The 19,590-nt window shown below is 49.0% G+C and overlaps 1 protein-coding gene across 1 annotated transcript in view; it reads right to left on the reverse strand.

Moving 5' to 3' along the window:
• CHAF1A (chromatin assembly factor 1 subunit A) overlaps positions 1 to 19,590 on the reverse strand; it is a 616,874-nt gene that overhangs the window by 236,887 nt on the left and 360,397 nt on the right. The window lies entirely within an intron of this gene.

The following is a 19,590-nucleotide window of genomic DNA, read 5'->3' on the forward strand; positions in this document are numbered from 1 at the left end:
TCCACAGCCCTTTGTCTTATGCCTTGCTTCAATGAGGACAAATCCCAGTGGGGGGCAGACTGTCCTGACTGGCCAACCAGACCACCCTTCTTGTAAAATGCAGGGAGAGAATGCAGAGGCTGTGCTGTAATTCCCGATAAATACTGTGAACCTGGAAGCTGAAGAAAAATTGACCACTGGAACTTAAACAGAAGACGAAGGGAAAGAGGCGGAAACTATTTCCAGAGCCTGCTGTGTTACCGGAGCGTGCTGTAGCCCTTCCTTCCAATCAACCTGGAGACTCCGAAATAGACGACCCCGAGCTTGGTGTGACTCACTAGACTCAAGAAGAATTGCATTTCGAGCCATCCCACGCGTTGCTGCGACCTTGCATTGTTGCGATACCTCAATACCCTGGGATCTCAAGCCATCGTGTGGTGCATGGTGTTCCGAATTCCGAATCTCACTGACACTTCGTGGGCATCCTGGTGGATCTCCAGAGACAAATAAAGTCTGAAAAGTCCCAACAGAGTGCTGGACCTTTGTAACGACGAGAATGCAACCACGATTTTCTGTGCTCCTTGAGAAGGAGCCAAATCCAAGAACTGCATTCAGCCGCGAGGGAAACCTTGCCTAGAGCCTTCATCAATCCCTGCTGCAAAGTTCCTTCTAAGGACTCGTTTTCAGTCACCACAACAAGGAATCCACTGACCGGGTATTTGGCTGCAGACCCTGAAGTCCTCCTGCTGCAAAATCTATAATGCTGTGGTACTGTGTTGGCTTGGATATGTAATTATCTTAAGCCGGTTAGGATTTCTGCATAGCTGTGGGTTGTTTTGTGATGGGGAGGCCTCTCATCTAGTCCACCCAGTCCGACTGCTAGAATCCTGCTAGGGTGTCTTCTGCGACACCTCTAGACCCTCTTCTAACTCTAAAGTGAAGTACTCCCCTGTTTGCAGTTTTCCTAACGAACTCTGACTTGCTACTAAAGACCCTATTCTGACACTGCCGGTTGGTCACTAGTCCTACTGTCCCCCCCCCCCCCCCTTCTGCCACTGAGAGCACTCATGCTCCAAGATTAAGGGAAAGACTTTTAAGGGATTGCCTAGAAAAGAAAATACATGTTTAAAAGTGACTTACTTGTAAAGAGTTGGTTGGTAACTGTAATTCTAAGAGTGAACAGTTACAAAAGTTCTTACTGATCTTCAATGTGTGATGCACTATTCTTAAAAGTATGGTTAACATCCGTTCTTCCTTAGCAACTGTTTTGCCAGTCTAATAGAAAGTCGGTGTGGAGGTATTTTACTCTCCTGTGATTAGGTTGTGCCTCTCCCCAAAAGTAAAGTGTTGGTATCACCAGATTAGTCCTTTGAGGATAACTGGATGAGTGTCCCCCAACTATGTCTTGCTTCCCCTGACTTGCTGCTAGCCTGTCCAGAAAAGGTCAACATTAGGTTGTGGTCTACCTCGAATAACTGTCATTCAGAAAAAGTCCAACACTGGGTTTTACTTTCCCCTTCATTGTGAGGTTAAAAAAGTATGTGGGTTTTACTTACCTTGTGTTAGCTGTGTGCCATCCAAAAATAAGTTACAAGAGTACTCATAAGAATAGCTCATCTCTATCTGGGGTTCCCCGATTTCAAAAAGCACCTGCAATTAAATATTACATCCTTAGGTTTTACTCACCTAGTATAACTAAACACAAAAATAGTTATAGGTTTTTACTGCACCTAGAATAAGTGTTCGACTATTCACCAAAGGTATATTGTCTAGTTGACCAAGTGATTTGTACCAAGAGTCCGTGTATAACTGGTAGGGTCTACTGCCCTTGCATTACTGAAAGTAATTGTGAAAGTAACCATTGGTTAGGCATTTCAAATAAGGTCTATACTTGGGTCTGTGTACTTTGAAGTATAGTGTTGTGTTTTTATATTGTGATTTCATATAATGTGTTCGCGCTTACTTACCCTAGATTTATCTGGGCCCACCTGCATTTAAATAAATCCTTTATTTTTACAATACAAAGTGTTTGTGCTTCTTTGGATCATTTGTATTACAATTTCACTTGTACTGATTCTACATCCTCTTTCCCTCCTAAGATAAGCCTGGCTGTTCTGTCTACACTACCATGAACTCAGGTGGTACAGCATTATACCATGAGTGGAGTCTTGTACTGCTTCAGTTGAATGGTTTTACTAAGCCCTTAGTTGCACTTCCAGAAAAATGTCCTAACAATACCATGCCTTGCTTAAACCACCTTGCAATACCCTGTGAGACAGCTTTCCCCTTGTTTGCAGGTCCGAAAGCGTCAGAGCGTTCTTGCTGCTCCAAAGGATTTGGTCCGATCCAGGTAATATTTTAATGCACTTTTGATGTCCAGGGAGTGCAATTCTCCCTCTGCTGGGGTAGTGGCGTTTTGGAAGTAGGTAGGTAACGTGATAGTTGCGTTTTAGTGGAACACGGACAGCACTTCTGTAAAATAATTGGGGATTGGTGGAGAGGATCACTTTGTCCCTTGTAAACCTGAGGCATAGAGGGTCTCCCACCAATGCTTGTAGCTCCAAGACCCATTTGGAGGACGTAATAGCAACCAGGAAAGCCAACTTCCAAGTCACAAACCTGATGTGAGTGAAGAGGGGCTCAAAGGGGGGCTTCATGAGGCCAGCTAGGACCAGGTTTAGGCTCCCTACTAGTGGTTTCCCTTTCTTTTACGGAAGGAGCAGAAAAGTCCCTTTAGAACAGGTTTGAGCAGTGTCACTGTAGAGGGGTGGTCTCTTTCTGGTGAACCTGGAAATAGCTGCTAGGTGTACCTTTATGGAGGAGATGGCAAGACGTTTCTCTGCTAGCTTCAGCAGGTATGGAAGGACCAGTTGTGGTTGTATAGTCCGTGGTTGCAGATTGGACTGTTGTGAACACCATGTGCAAAACCTTTTCCACTTTTGGTTGTACAAGCAGTTCGTGGAAGGGGCCCCAGCTGCCGCCAGTATGCATTGACATTCCTGCAGGATGTCTAGGTGACCAAATTTGGTGTAATCACGAGCCACGTTGTGTGCTTGAGGGAGTGTAGGTTGTGATGCAGGATTGCGCTGTTGCTCTGAGGCAGCCAGCCTGTGCTCCCAGGTGGATTGGCTAGTCCGCCGATAGGTGGTAGAGGTCCAAGAAACAAGTTGGTCTGGGCCAGTTGGTGCTACTGAGATAGTTTTCCAAGGTTATCTCCGGATCATTTGGACTGTTCTGATCAACAGTATGGGGGACAGGGGGGGGGGGGGGCTGCATGCAAAGACTTTGGTACAAGGAAATGAGAAAGTGTCCCCATGCGAGCTTGGGTGCGGAAGCCAGTTTGCAAATTGTTTTCACTGTTGGATATTGTGGCGAAGAGGTCTAGCGGAGGTTGACCCCATGCTGCGAAGATTGTTGATTTGGCTGCTGTGTAGCTGCCATTCGTGGAATTGCTGAGGCTGTCTGTGCGCTGGCTGTGAATCCTCAGCAGGTGGAACGCTTCTAGAGTGATGTTGTCAAAGGCCCAGTGCCAGATGGTTTGAGCCTCTTAAGACGGGGGAAGGAACAAGTTCCTTACCTGCAACTGTTCTCCAGCATGGTATCTGGCATGGATTCACATGCTCATGAATAAAGAAAACATAGCAGTACACACATGCACAACCACGAGAGGTGGCAAGGCTCAACAGAATAACTCTTTACCTCCACACCAGGCTCACCTTCAAGTAAACAGGTTGCACAGCACCGCTTGGACGACTCTGGGCTTCTCCCTGGAATCCCGGTCGACAGTAGAATTTCATGAAGGTTTCCGTTGACCTCCACGTAGTAGCTCTGCAAATTTTCAGCAGGGGCACACCAGACAGGAACACTGTCATAGCAGCAATCCCTCTGGTAGAATGGGTTCTCCGATCACCAGGCAGCGGTCAGTTTGCCAACCGGTGACGAGTGATGCAGCCAGAGAGCCACCTGGACATGGAAGCCTTGGACAGGGCCTTCCCATGGTTCACAGGACCAAAGTTCACAAAATGTTGAGCAGTTTTCCAGAAACTCTTCGTGCGGCCCACAAAATGTCAGCGCTCAAGCCACATCCAGAAGTTCTCTTAGCTGGCAATGAAGGCGTTGGAAAAAAAAAATATATAAAAAAAAAATTCAGGCAACACCAAGGGCTCGTCGAGATCAAATTCCAATGGAACTTTGGGCATGAAGGAGCTATGTGTCTGCAGCACCACCCTCGTCTTGTGGAAAGTCCAGTAATGTTGCTTGCAGGACAGGGCCTGAATCTCACCCACTTGTCTTGCAGAGGTGATGGCCACGAGGAAAGCACTCTTCAACGACAGAAAATTGAGCAGAGCCGAATTCATAGGCTCGAATAAGCTCCCACCCTCCCCCATGAGCCTAGTCAGCACCACGTTTAGTTCTCACGCCAGGGCCAAAGCCTTCACCGGCGGAAACAAGCCAAACAGTCCCCTGATGAATTCCTTGACAAGACGGTGCGACCACGGTGAAGACCATCCCAGAGACATGGTATAACATAAGATATCCGCCAAAAGTACCTTTAAGGAGACGTGAGCAAACCCTGATTTAACCAACAGTAAATATGGAAGTACTTGAGGGGAAGTGACCCTCAGGGTTGATCTGTGACCGGCACCAGATACCAAAACATTTCCATTTGTGCCAGCAGCATTTCAAAGTCGACGCCCTGGCCTGGCCTTCTGGTTCAGCGATGCTGTGTCATGGTGCAGAATTGCACCTCCTTCCTTGGCGAGGAGGTCCACGACCACTGGCAGCTTGACTGGAGGTGATGTTTACATACTGAGAAGGTTCAGGTACCAGATGTGCCTCAACCACGCTGGGGTGGCAAGTATCATCCTGCACTGGTACCGTGTGGGCTGATGACTCGAAGTAGCAGCCATGGAGGGAACGCATACTGAAACAGACCTTCCCAACAGAAGGAGTGCGACCCCCATGCTCCCCAGCTGGGGGGAACCTATTGTCGGTGAAGACACTCACAACCTTGCCCTTGAGGGACAGCAGTAACGACTTGAGGGCACAAAACACTGCCCGTAGTTCCAGTATGTTGATGTGTACCGTCTTCTCCAGTAACCACAGGTCTCTGGCATTAAGACGCCCGGTGTGAGCTCCCCACCCTTCCAGAGAAGCATCCGTCGTGACAGTACGGGGGGGGGGCTCAAGAAGTCTATGCCTCCCGCGATGTTGGAGCGCACGCCTCACCCCTTACAGCTCGACGGAACTCCTGGTCGAGCGCAAACCTGCTGTCCTGGAAGCTTCCAGACACCCGTAACCAACGAGCGTTGAGGAACTTCTGGAGTGGATGCATCCGCAACCTGCAGCGCTCAATCCGGTATATGCATGACGACATGCCGAGCAGCAACTTGGTCTTCACTGTGGTGATCTTCAGTGCCAACAGCCGTTGCACCTTTCCCAAGATGGCTGCCATCTTCTCCTCCGATGGAGCCCCCAGGCAGGACACTTGAGCCTGGATTCCAGGAACGGTGCGTCCTGTGATGGAATCAAGCAGGACTTTGCATAATTCACCAAGAACCCCACGTCTATCAGCAGCCAGACGGTCCTTGCCGTGGGATAGAGGGTGATTTTCTTTGATTTGGCTCGGATGAGCCAGTCATCCAGGTAAAAAGTATGTGTGAATCCCCTGTAGTCGCAGATTGGCTGCCACCGGTGCCAGGTAATTGGTAAAGACCCCGGGCGCCGACTTCAGTCCGAAAGGAAGAGCCTTGAACTGGTAATGCTTCCCTTGGACGACAAAGCGCAGGAACTTTCGATACCTTGTGTATGGGGACGTGGAAGTACGCATCCTCTAGATCAGTCTTCCTGCTCCAGCTGGGCAAGCATGTGCTGCAGTGTGCCCATCCTGAACTTCTGGGACTTTATGTAGTTGAGTCTTAGGTCGAGAATCGGAGCCCCGGAGTCGCCATGGGACCAGCTCCATCGCCCCTTCTTAACATTGCCTGGACCTCCAGCAGCAGCTGAGGTATGTGGTGTTCCTGCTGGGCCACCGTGGTATTCAAGTTCACTTTCATTGAAATTCTAAGGTGTGTCCGTGGGCGAGAGTTTCCAGCACCCAACGATCGGTGGAGATGGTCTCCCACATGCTGACTAAGTTCACCAGCCGGCCTTCCACCGGGGTGCATGGTTGAGGGCCCAGTTTCCTGGCCGGTTCAATCTAGCTTGGAGGTCGACATGCTGCCTTGTGGTCCTTGACGCCGAAAGTGGCCACCTCCGAAGGCCTTGGAGCGACCCCTGTTGGCTTCCTGGGTCGAGGAGCAGGAGGGATGGTGGTAAGAGGATGAGCCCCTGCCAAAACCCTTCGAAAACTGTTCGACCCCCTTACCCACCAGAGGAACGAAAGGACGGCAGTCGTTGCTGCAGAGTGCCGCCCTGGGCACGGGTTGTCTGCGTCAGTCTTGATGGCCTGGAGGGATGCATAAATGCCTTCCCTAATAGGTTGTCTCCGTCGAACGGCATGCCCAGGACCCTCTTCTGGACCTCTTGTCTAAAGTTGGTGGCCTTGAGCCAGCCACAACGGCAAACACTGTTTCCCCATCTGGCGGAAACCAGTGTTCACAATGCCAGGGTCACTGATGACATGGTCCAACGTCACTTTGCCTTCCTGGAGGATCTCCAAAGCCTCGACCTGCTTGTCAATCGGGGAGGAAATCCAGAAGCAGAGCCATCTTGTACTAAAGCTCCCGGTCGTATATGGCCACGATCGCCAAGGCATTTGCAGCCTTGACCGTCGTTGCCATGGATGGTGTAGTCCCTGCCTCTGGTGGGCTTTATCCCGATGTTTTAGTCATCAACCTGAATGGCGTGGACTGAAAGCATCTCCTGCTTGGACGAAGAAATGTCAGTTCCTTGGAGTCCTCCCCCCCCCCCCTTTTTCTTCGGGTACTGAGGAGTTTGTCTCGGGCTGAGGTCCGGCATCCTCTTCCGAGTCTTCTCAACCAGCTTGGCCAAAGCCTCCCTCCTGGGAGGAAGAACCACTCTGGCCACCGTTGGGGTACCCTGGCCCAGGTCAGTCCCCTTTGCCTTCGAGAGGGAGGTCACCACCAACTTGATACCGGATGACGATTTGGCCTGGTGCACCTGGGCCTTCACGGGCAGGCCTGACTTCACGGCCGGGTTGGACACCTTGTCCTGCTTGGCCTTCTACAGTGTCTCCTGCAGCTTCCCCAGGGTAGCTGACTTCCTCTTGGGCGAAGAGCTGGAGCGGTGGCTGGAGATAAATGCCGAAGGAGATGAACGCACCCCGACCGTCGCAGGACCTGCTGGAGCAGCGACCCTGACGGAAGCTGACTCATGGTGCTTGGCCTTGTGTTTGGCCCCCATGGATGGAGTGCCCTCAAAGGACTTAGAAGCCCGCTCAGGTTGGCTGGATCCCAAAGAGGCATGCCCCTGTGAACCACCCGGGGTAGAGGCCCGGGGTAGAGGCCCAAGCCTTGATCCACGTGACCAACCGGATGTGTCGATCCTTAATCGTGCGACTGGAGAAGCCACGGTAGAGCTCAATCTTATTTATGCGTCGGATGTAGGCAATACAGGCAATACAGGCACTGGGACTGCTTGTCGTCCATGAACCTATTGCGCAAACCGCAGCAAAGCTTGAAGAGGGAAGAGCCTTCCTTGTCATCCGACATGACCTGTGCCATGTAGGTCTGATGCACTTCTGGAAGCTTTCAAGAAGAACACTTGACGATTTCTGCCCTTGAGGGACGTGAAAGATGCCGAAAAACCGGTCCCTGTTAATCAGAAGGATAATCGATGGAGCATGCTGGCTCGATTGACCGAAAATAGAATTTTCCTATCAAAAAAGTGAAAAAACAAAGAAAAGCTCGAAGAGCAAAACTCAATGACTCCCAACACTTGAACATGCGGTAAAAATCTGAAGATGGCTGCCTGAGGAAGGACTTAGGTAGAGGGCAGTCATTGGCTGGGGAAGTATGACCCAGAGCTCAGTTTGGTTTATAGGAGAAAGACTGTAAAAGAAAAAAGAAAAAAGGTTTGTTTCTTTTTTGAACAGTGGATTCCCAGCCTGACAGAATATCCATGAGCATGTTCATCCATGCCAGAGCCCATGCAAGAGAAATAAAAATGGTTCCTCTTTGTTTGCAGAGGTAAACCTTAGTGGTGCTACTGTCGGTGAGGACCCTCACTACTTTGATGTACAGGAACGATTTGTCAAGAGTCCATCGGTCTTTGATTTGGTGTTGGCCTAGGTGGGCACCACCCCTTCCCACCAATGAGGCATCTGAACTCTTGTGCCGTTCGCATGTGCAGCCTGCAACGGGGTATTAAGGGTATGCAAGACATGGTTACGAGCGCCGTCATGTATTTGCGCACTGGGAGCGGTTTGCTTCGGGTGAATGAGCTTGCCAGCAACATTAACCTGTGAATTTAGTCAGCCGAAAGTTTGACCAGGTTTTGTGCCATGGAGAATTGTGTCTTTGGTTATTAATCGCCACATGTCGCCGTAAAGCGCCACATTTTCTCCCACTAGTGTGCCCTTGATACAGTCCTTGTTGAGATTTGTTCTGCCTACCCCTTGGAGATGTGGCAGAGCTGCGTTTACATTGCGGTAGACCCTTGAGCATTGGAAGGACAGATATTTCCTTTTATAGCCCTGGGAGTAGTAGCCGGATTTAGCATACACTTTGTAGTCTTTAGTTGAATACCATCTAGGTTGACGGAGGCTCCCTGGAAGGGGTGAAGACTTTTGGCCTTGTAAGGAAGTTATTGACCGCGCAGCATCAAAATCAGTCTTCATGGCCTGAAGAGCCTGGTCGATTTCGAGGTTTTTGCCCTCAAATGGCATGTCCACGACCTTTTGTTGCACCTCCTTTCTGAAGTCGGTACAGCATAACCAGCCTTGCCTTCGTAGGACAACCCCATTACTAATTTGTTTAAATGCTGTTTCCGCGAGTTCTGGAGTAGGAAGGGGGCCAAGGGAGGCCGGCCAGAGAGCTGCAGGGAAGGAGGGAGTGGGTGTGCCGATAAGTAGAATCTCAGTCTTACTGGCATTAAGGCAAAGGTCATTGGCGGCACACCATTCCTGGATAGCAGACAGACAGTCAGAGATGAGGGAAGGAGAGGAGGAGGCCGAGGGTACTGCACTTGCGTGATCTGAATGACACCTGGCCTAGTAGGATCGTTGTCTGTCTTCCCCTTGTTCCCCACCCCCCTGCCTCGTCGCGCCTTGAAACACTTGTGTATAGGCGCGTTACAAATGTCATATCAATAGTCATGCTATAGTTGAACAAGTTACTTCTTAGCTGGCAACGTTCTTTCGATGGGATGTTCCTCAGACGTATTCCTCATCTTGATTTACTTTCAGCTTGCTGGCCTTGAAAAATTCAGTAGAGGGCGCTGCGCGTCGACGTCCCTCGAGTTGGTGTCCCTCAACAGCCTCCGTATCGGCACCAACGTCATCATGCGTATAAATAGACTCGCGCAGCGTCCGTTGATCAGTTCCGTTTTTAATCTTAAGAGTAGCTGTGCATGAATTGGTTATTGACCTTGAAGGAGCGTAAGCTGTAACCACAAGGGAAGTTTTACTGAGGGGATGTATGGGAGGTGCGATGAGGAATAAGTCAGAGGAACATCCCATCGAAAGAACGTTACCAGGTAAGAAGCAACTTATTCTTCGAAGGGATTGTGTCCTCCAACGTATTCCTCATCTTGATAACCTCCCATAGCAGTGGTGTGTAAACAGAGGTGGGAGTAAAATTGTCATATTCCCATTTAAGAGTGAACAGAGTGTAACAGCTTTGCCAAATCTAGTCTCTTGACTAGAGGAGGAATCCAGATTGTAGAATTTTGTAAAGGTATGTGCGGACGACCATGTGGCAGCCGCACATATGTCTCAAATCGGTACCCCTCTTTGGATGGCCGAAGAGGCTGCGATACCCCTAGTTGAATGAGCCCTAAGATTTTGAGGGGGCTCTTTCCCTGCTAGTTTGTAACTAGCTAGAATGGCTAGGATAATCCATCTGGAAATGGTCTGTTTTGTGATTGGCAATCCTAATTTGTGCCCTGTGTAACCTATGAACAGTTGGTCTGCTTGCCTAATCCTAGCAAGTCTGCTGATATGAAAATTCAAGGCTCGCCTTGGATTTAGCTTATGTAACCTCTCTTCCTCTTTCCCTGGATGGGGAGGAGGATAGAATGAGGGTAAGGTTATCTTCGGAGTGAAACTGATCGTACTTCCTGTTGATATTGGTGGTGAACAGATCCACTTGAGGGGTTCCAGAAATGGCGAAGATCTCTTGAAGGACTTCCTGAGCTATCTCCCACTCGTGAGAGACTGCTCTGCCTGCTCAGAGCGTCCGCTGTCAAGTTCTTCTCTCCGGCTAAGTGAACTGCCGATAGAGAGATTCCTTCTTGAATTGCTCAAAACCAGAGCTGCATCGCCTCTCTGCACAGTGGCAGTGATCCTACGCCTCTTTTGTTGAGGTAGTGCATGGCCACTGTATTGTGTCATTAGGACATTTTTCCCTTATACAGATGGCAGAAAAGCCTTCAGCGCTAGTCTGATAGCTCTCAGCTCCAACAGGTTGATATGTAGTCTGGACTCCGATGGAGACCAACGACCGCTGATGGTAAAGTCGTTGGCATGGGCTCCCCACCCAGTGAGTGAGGCATCCGTGACTACTGTTCTCTCCGGCCATGGTTGCCAAAACAGTTCTTTCAAAATGTTCTCTCGACAGGCCCACCACTGAAGGTCTCGAGCCACTTTGTCTGGAACCTGAAGGAGCTCTGTCATTTTTCCTGAGAATTGCTACCACTGAGTTCTTAGTGCCCATTGGAGAGATCTCATTCTCAGACGAGCCTCTGGCACAAGGAAGATGCAGGATGCCATGAGGCCTAGCAACCTCAAAAAGTCGAAGGCTGGGAGACTTTGGGCATTTTGAAACTTGGTGACCATCTGCAGAATATCTGGAGCCCTCACCTCTGGTGGCGAGGCTTTCCCCAGGGAAGTGTCCAGGAGCGCTCTAATTAACTGGAGTCTCTGTGATGGTATCATCTGTGACTTCTTTAAATTGAGGGAAGAGCAAAGTTTGTGAAGGAAGTGGCAGACATAATCCAGTTGGAGCTGAGCTTGTTCTGAAGATACTGCTCTGATCAACCAATTGTCTAGGTAGGGGTAGACTTCTATCCCTTCCCTCCTTAGACTTGCAGCCACTACCGACATTAGCTTGGTGAAGGGGCGGAGGTCAGCCCAAATGACAGAAATTGAAATAGATAGTGAGAGTTGCCAATTGCGAACCTCAGGTATTTCCTGTGTTTGAGATGATTGGCACATGGAAATAAGCATCCTGAAGGTATAGAGATACCAGCCAGTCCTGAAGCTGGAGAGCCTGAAGGATCTGAGAGAGAGTTACCATCTTGAACTTGTCCTTCCTGAGGAATTTGTTCAATTCTCATAAGTCCAAGAAGGGTCTCAGTCCTCCGTCGTCCTTCGGTATCAAGTAGTAGGGGGAATACCAACCCTTGTTCCTCTCCGCTACAGGTACCAGTTCTATGGCACCTTTCTCCAGCAGGTCTAGAATCTAGTGCAAAAGGAGCGAATATGGAAACTTCAAAGAGTTGTTCCCCGGTGGATGACTGAGGGGTGCGTAGAAAAGGCAGGCAGCAACTTTGGGCAACTGTCTCCAATGCCCAAGCATCTGACGTAATAGCCTGCCATTCTGTCAGATGTTGAGTTAACCTCCCACCTACTGGTGTCTTGTGAGGAGAGTCTTCAGAGTGGTTTGAGGCGGCTGATGCAGATGCCGAGGGTAAAGAGGCACCTGCTGCGGCTTTTGTACTTTTAACCCGTCCACATCGGGTGAATTTCTTTTGGCCTCTGAGCCGGCTGTCCTCTGCCTTTTCCAAATGCGAAATAAAAACGAAAGGACCTACCTCTCCAAGAGGTTCCTGAGGGGCGTTAGGGAGTTTGACGGATTGCAGCTCCAAGGGATTTTGCTGCTGTCTTGGATGTTTGTAACTTCTCTAGGCTGTCATCAGCCTTCTTACCAAATGAAGAAGAGCCGTCAAAGGATATATTCAAAAGTCTGGCCTGTACATCTGGAGCAAAACCAGACTTTCACAACCACGCAAATCTGCGGATTGTAGTATTTGCCGCCATGGCCCTGCTGATACTGTCAGCAGAATCAATGCCAGGTTGAAGGGATTCGCACATTGCGTCTTTACCATCTTTAATGATGTTCAGAAAAGCTTCCCTTTCTTCTCCTTCCGGGAGGCAGACAGCCGCTGATGAAGCACACTCCCAAAGTGTATGGCTGAATCTTGCGAGTGTACAAGTAGCATTAATGGATTTAAGTGCCATGCTACACGCAGAAAAGACCTTTTTTGACATAGCGTCAGATCTCTTATCATCCTGGTCTTGTGGAACAGTAGGGTATGCAGATCTACTGTTCGATGAAGTTGCTGCTTGAACAACCAGACTCTGGAGTTGGATGTTTGGACAAATATTCAGGGTCAGAAGCAGATACCCTATATTTGGCAGATAGTTTCTTAACTGCCAGGACAACCTCAGGAGTTTCCCAGTTGGTCGATATTTTCCTCTGTAATGCAGTATGAAATGGAACCACAGGATCTTCCTGTGGGCCTTTAATCAAGATGTCTAAGATCATCTTGTTGAAAAGCAGGTGAAGGTGTAGACCAACCCATGAATTCTATTATTCTGGCCATTAAAGTTCTATAAGGGGTCTCAGCATGTTCCCCTGGGTCTGGTTTGGCAAATTCTACTTCTGGGGAAGTATCTAACCCACTTGCATCATGCAAGGACTCTTGAAGGTCCTGCAACCTATAATCTTCAGGGATAAATTCCTCTCATACAGGTGTTTTAGTTATCTGCAACCCAAAAGGTCTTTAATGATCAGAATCCTCCCCTTCTTCATAGACGACAAGGCTCTGAAATAATCAGACCTTGGAAAAGGCTTAAAACCCATTTCTAAAGCAGAAGGGGCCAAGCGGCAGTCAAAGGCTTCGAAGAAACCGAAAAGGGCGTCAAAAACGTATGAAGCAACCTCGAAGAACTAGAGAGGATCGGAATCCTAGTCGGAGTCGTCGAGGTGATCGACGACATTCGAGGTCATGGTGGAAGCCCTCGGTATGACTACTGACTGCGAAGTAGTGACAGCCGTAGGTTTATCTTTAATTGGCGTCGACATCGAGGACGGCGCTGATTCGACCGATCTATGCGTCGATGGGCCCTTCGATAATGGCATCGATGACAGATTTATGAGTCGAAGGGGCCTTCGACGATGGCGTCGATGGCGCAGTCTTACTGCCTTTGCTCGAGGGTTCCTGATGCTCTCGGGCAGTTTCTTTCGCCGGGTGCAACGACTCACTGCGTTTTGATTTTTCGGGTCTTTCATCCAGGGTATCACCTTTGCCGTCTCCGAGGGGGTCGAGGCCGCTTTCTCGAAGACGCCAAGCATCTTTTTTCTTTTTCGGGATTCCTCATACTTAGCTGGAGAGCTGCGTTTAGTGGGGCAGGTGACTCTTTCCGGGGAAACAGAAGATGAAGATCTTCAATGCCTCTTTTTCGAATGTTTGGATCTCGAAGAGTGATGGGAACTGTTTAGAGACCTTGAACGAGAATGTTTCCTGTGACGGCGAGGAGACCGTCTCGACTCTGTCAAGGAAACTTTCAAAGGAGTAGAAGTTTTAACAGTCTTACCTCTTTCGAGCTTCCCCTTATGCTCCAAGGCTTTCGCCGTCATGGACATGCAGTCCTCGCATTCTGAACAATGGTGCTCCGATCCCAGGCACCACAAACAGATCCTGTGAGGATCCGTCAACGACATTTTCTTTCCTCAATCGCGACACTTTTTGACGCCGGACCGTGGGGATTAGAGGGGGGGGGGGGCTCAGATGAGGAAGCCATCGATAAGAGTAAGATATACTCGAGGAATAAGTAGAATCTACTTGAATAACGAACTGAGCAACACGATTCCAAGGCCCACAAAGCGCGGAAAAACAGAACTGAGCAATGGACGCTGCAAGAGTCTATACGCATGACGTCGGTGCTGATACGGAGGCTGTTGAGGGACACAACTCGAGGGACGTCGACGCGCAGCACCCTCTACTGAAAAGAATTTCCGAGGCCAGCAAGCTGGAAGTAAATCTATCAAGATAAGGAATACGTCGGAGGACACAATCCCTTCGAAATATGTTTCTCCGACCTTGCATACAATTAGCATGGCTTCCTTTCTTTGTTCTGGTAAATACTCCAGGATGGCTAGCCGGTGCCACATTTCGCACTCATAGCGGGCTACTATGGCTAGGGCATTGGCCACTTTATTCGTTGTTGCCCCGATGGGGAGTACCTTTTTGCTGAAAGCATCTATTTTTCTCCCTTCGTTTTCCAGGGGTGTGGCTCATTTCTGCTGAGTGCATGATTGGAGTGTAGCAGCTGCTAACACTATGGACTTCGGAGAGGGCTGAGAAGTGAGGCCCTTAGGAGTTGCGTCTGGTGCTTTAAACTTCTTGTCCAGCTTACTTTTGACTGCAGGCTCTGTGAAAGGGTGCTTAAGGTTTGTAACCCTCCCCTCCCCCGCCTGCCAAACATGGCCCAGAATGGGTATTGTGAACACAGCTTTCTGGCATTTCCCCATGTGATCAAAAAAAGAAAACAGTCTTTTCCTCGGCCGGTGTTAAACCGGAATTCTTGGCATGCTTTTGAAACCATGGTGTGGAAAGCCCCAATGTCTGGCGGAGAGGGATTTGCTGGAGTACCTTGCGCCTCCGCTTCGTCTGCATCCCAGGTTTCATCCTGGCGTGGCGAGTAAGTTGTGGCGGAGGAGTCTGTATCCTTTGTATCAGTGTCCTAATCTGTGTCCACAAGCTCCCCTTCTTGGTTGCCTAGCAGAGGACTACCTCTATATGGAGGAGTGGTGTAGGGGGCGATTGAGACCTGTGAGTTGAGCACAGGTGTTTGGTGTGGTCCTGGGCACAGGATGTGCGCGCCCCCAAGCTTTCTGTTCAACAGGTTGGCATGTTGCATTGGCGCAGTTTGGCTGGCACTGTTGAGGGACTGCCCAAGGATGAGGCGGTGTTAGTAGCCTGGCATTGAGTTGACCCAACAGACCTATCGCTGCAAGCGTTGTCAAATTTGCAATTAGAGACTGTGGGTTAATTAGCAGATACGCTGGTGCCACCACCCGGAGTGTGTAGAGGGCATTGCAGGAGGGAGGGGTGCACTGGCTTGTTGTCTTGCTGGTGTACTATCCCCCCGCCCCCTTGGTTGGAAGGGAACAGAGACCCTGTTCTGAAAATGGGACACGATTACTGTACATTCTTCTGAGTGAATCTGACAACTGGGAAATCATCCCTTGGAGACTCAAATCGGACGTGATTGTGTTGCAGAATTTCATCAGGCATGATTTCTGTGTATTTTATGGGCGATACTCCTACGGGGAGTTCCCTTGGTTCCATAAGGTTCTCTGTTGAGGTCCTAAGGTTTCCTTTAGCACAGGAGAATGAGGTTAGGCCATCTCCTTGCAGCTGCAGATAGGCTGAATAGCATTGTCTGTGGTTAAAACCATGGGAAGCACTTAATTTGTAGGGGTCTACTGCTTTGGAACACCCCGCTGATGTTTTCTTGCAGCTTGGTGAGTGTTTTGGTCGAGGAGCAGGCTGACTATTCGTGTCCAGACGAGGGCATGCGACTCTCTGGGCGAATGAGACTGATGAGCAGTGTTTTTTTCTGGTCGACGAAGAGGTTTTCGTGGATGTCTTGTCCTTAGGTTTATCTTTCGCTGGTGAAGTTGCCTTCGACAACAACCAGGAAGCTGACAGTCAGTAGTATGCCATTGCCTGGGTGAGACGTGGACAATGGAGTGGTGCGACCCAGTTTTGGGCATTGCTGCAAGGTGCGACCTTGCTGATTGAGTCCGACGGTTTCTGAGGACTGCTTATTTGCAGACAGCAGGCCCTCATGGCTTACCAATTTCTTTGGTGAGGGAGACAGTGATCACTGGGCCGTGGACTATGTTGGCTCACCTTGGATAAATTGAGTTTTCTGCTTTTTCACAGGTCGCTCTTCTGACCTGGATTTACAGCTGGTGGGCCACAGTTTTTCAGGTGGTGTGCTAGCTCTCCCAATCCTTGAACAGCATGCCTCTGACGCAGGGTAAGACCTTTGGTTCAGGCAACAGTTTTTTTTGGGAGAAACCCTGAAGGATTTCATAGTCCGAGTGATTTGTGTACATGCAGTATATGCAGTCTACATGTCTGCTTTGTAGACTGCACATCCCACAGGCTATAAACATTGCTGATGCAGTCTCAAAGGGTCGTCGTATCAGTTGTTTGGTTTGCTGAAGGATTACATTATTTGGAGGATGGAAAAGATTTCTCCCTGGAGGAAACACCACAAGGATTCCTATCAGCTAAAAAAGTTGAAATCTGAGGGGGATGCTGCTGTGGAGGAGCTATACACTACGTCCTATTGTTAGGGACCAAAAGCACCGTCAACAATGTGGGTAGGACACTAAAGGTGTCAGAAGGTGTTCCTTTGGAAAGCTATTAAAATACAAGTATCAGGTATTCCCAGCCGGACTGGGAATTTTCGCAGCATGTGAATTTATGAAAGATTCAATGCTGGAGAAGGGTGCATTCTTCCATGAGGGCTAGACAACCATGTAATTATCTAGTTTATTAGGAGGCAGTTTCACCATCACGTTTTTTCTTTACAGCTCTACTTCCATTGACATCAATGGTACCTCCAGCTATCTGCTATGGATTGAACCCTACCCAGACTTTGGGAGGGGAGTGAAGTATTTGTTTTACTTCGCTTGCTCGACTCATCTATTTTTCAGAGCGGATCAACCATTAGGGTAACCAGTGCAGGAAATCTCATGTCCACCTGTGTGAAGTTTGTGTTTTACTGTAGAGCACCTTAATGTGAAACACTGCAAGCGTACTAAGTACCACTTTATTTGTACTAATACACTTTATTAACCCCGTTTATGAGTCAAAAATGAGCCAGTGACAGTTTTCTACCCTTTTTCCTAGGTACACTATTGTTTACCACAATTTAATTTTCAATACCATTCACTCAAAACATGTGTCCCATGCCTTTTCCCCCCCACTGTCTTTTGCCCATCTTGCCCCATGGCCTGCTTCCTACCCTCCTAGGTCAGGAAATGTAATATGGGGTGCACTTTGGCAGGATATGGGGGATGGGACGGTTATTTCAGCCAGGGGTGTCTGCTGCTGGGCAGATGTGGAGCAAGACTGCCAGTCTATATTTACCAGTTTGAATGGTGCATGTCCTTAACATTGGTGGGCTCAGGAAACACCCAGTCCTAATTTGTGATAGAAGTCCAGCAGCCGCTCGATATGGAGCAAAGGCCCCAAAGAAAAGTAGCATTGTGCTGCAGACCCAATGAGTGGCGAGTGTGACCAGAATTGCCCACTGCCAAGTTCATGTAAAATCCCAGACTCGTGCAACAATCCAAGCAGACCCTTTGGCTGATGGGACCAACCAGTCCAGAGCCTGCACGAGAATCCTGCCACCAAAAGCAGTAAGAAATGTCCGAAGACCAGCCTGTGGACATGCATAGCTTAGCACAATGATTTAGTTCATTGGTCGTCATCCTGAGTTGGAACTCAGGAACTTACGACTACAAGTCGATTATCTGCAGAGTCGCAAGACAATCCCACCTGCAGCAACTAATCCTCTGCATCAAGAGGGGCCACCCTGTGGCAAAGTCATCTTAGTCAACTTGAGTCTAGTTGACCAGCTTTTTTTTGGGCTACCATGCTGCCGACGTCACCCAAGTCCAGTCCTGAGAGGGGTTCTGCATAGAGTTTTGCCGAGTCCTTGCAACAGTGAAAGACACTAACCGGAGACCAGCTTGAACCTTCATCCCCTGTGACTCGAGGACTGCGACTCTCGGTAGGAAAAGCAACGATGGACCCTCTTGCTTTGTCCTACCAAGGCTGGGGAAGAATCGGAGTATGGGGGTACGTTACAGAACTTCTTACCTACACGTATACCCCCCATTATAGGTCAATGGGCTTATAATAAAGCCCAATTCTAACATGATTGGCTTGGCCATTGCTTGCACAAGACATCTGACTGTTGGAGCTACTTTTGGGCATATGTCTAACTTGTATCCTAACCCCAAGAACCCTTTACTGGACTCCAAAGACCGACCTGCATTTTCTCCTGCTTCTTAACTTCTGCTGAACTTTTACCTGAACTATTGGGCAAAAGGCCCCAGACAACTTAGGGCTGGAGAATTTTAGTGAGGGATCATCTCTGTAGACCTGGTGTGCATAATACTATTCTAACCTTTCCTTTGCAGGAGTTTGATGTGCATCATGCCCTATAACAAAGTGAATGTATATATGTATTTAGTTTAATTGTCTTGTGTGTTAACTACCGGCTAGTCATTTTTCATAGTTTGTGTATAATCTGTGATTCCCATTGTGTTGAGGACCCTTTACAAGCTCACCACCTCTGAAGTACTTAGCCTAGACCGCCTATAACTGCTACCGACACTGGTTTGGTTACAGCTTCCCAGAGTTGTTCCTGTCACAATATAGGTTGGCCTCTTCTCCCCCCACCCCCACTCTTTAACATGCCCGCCCCCACCCCCAAGGTTGGTTGCAACTGTACTACTTCATGCACTTGCACTAGGAGAAACGCCGTCAGGCCTAGTATACTAGTTTTTCTGTTTTGATCATTCGGAATCTTCAAGGCCTAAGAATGATCACTGCATTCCCTTGAAGCACTTCACATGTGTATAAGTGTTGTATAAATAAACAAATACATTCCAGTTGGATGCCTTCTTGATGCAATGCTGCAGACCCTTGTTCCTGGTCCTTAGCCATGGTGACAAAAGGGAGGACGCCTGGCGGGCTCCTGCAGCAGCGGTCGAGCGAGGGACTCCGCAGCAATGGATTTCCATCAATTCAGTGGCCGTTTGTGTTTTTGGTGCCTTTTTCTCTGCGCCAAAGAATAACAAACCGCTCCAGTTAGAAGTGCCTTGATCCCTTGGTCCTGGACTCTGGTGAGGGTCCTCTGGATGCCCACAAAGTTATGGCGGGATTCACACTTCGGAAGACCATGCACTCACAGGTGGACGAGGTACCCTGGGTATTGGGATTCTGCAGCCTTGGAAAGTCGCAGCAAGTTGGGGGTATAGTGTTCGTTTTGAGGCTAGTTGGTCCCACCATACTAGGGGAGGAAGTGGCCCCATACCAGTCTTCCCAGTCTATTCAAAAACTTGGTCAGCACTGCAGCAGGGCTTCACCAGGCACTTCGCGATCCAGGAGGGTGCTGCTGGCGTCTGCTTCGGATGTTGTCCTCCCGTGGCCGACTCGGCTCTTAGTCCCAAAAACCTTGATTATGCAAGTTCCCATTCATTCACAACCCTTGGCTGTCAATAACAGCAGGGTGGCTGTCCTTATGGACAGCCAGCCAATTGGAATGGGTTTCACTCAGGCACACCTAGAGACAAAAAGGTCAGGGAAGTTTTGGGAATCTCCCTCACTTCCTGCCTTTCCAGACACACTGAAGCCTGCCAAAGGAAAAATACACATATGACTCAAACCTGATGC

This window comes from Ambystoma mexicanum, chromosome 1p, assembly GCF_040938575.1.
Source record: "Ambystoma mexicanum isolate Mex_15411 chromosome 1p, UKY_AmexF1_1, whole genome shotgun sequence".
Taxonomy (NCBI): domain Eukaryota; kingdom Metazoa; phylum Chordata; class Amphibia; order Caudata; family Ambystomatidae; genus Ambystoma; species Ambystoma mexicanum.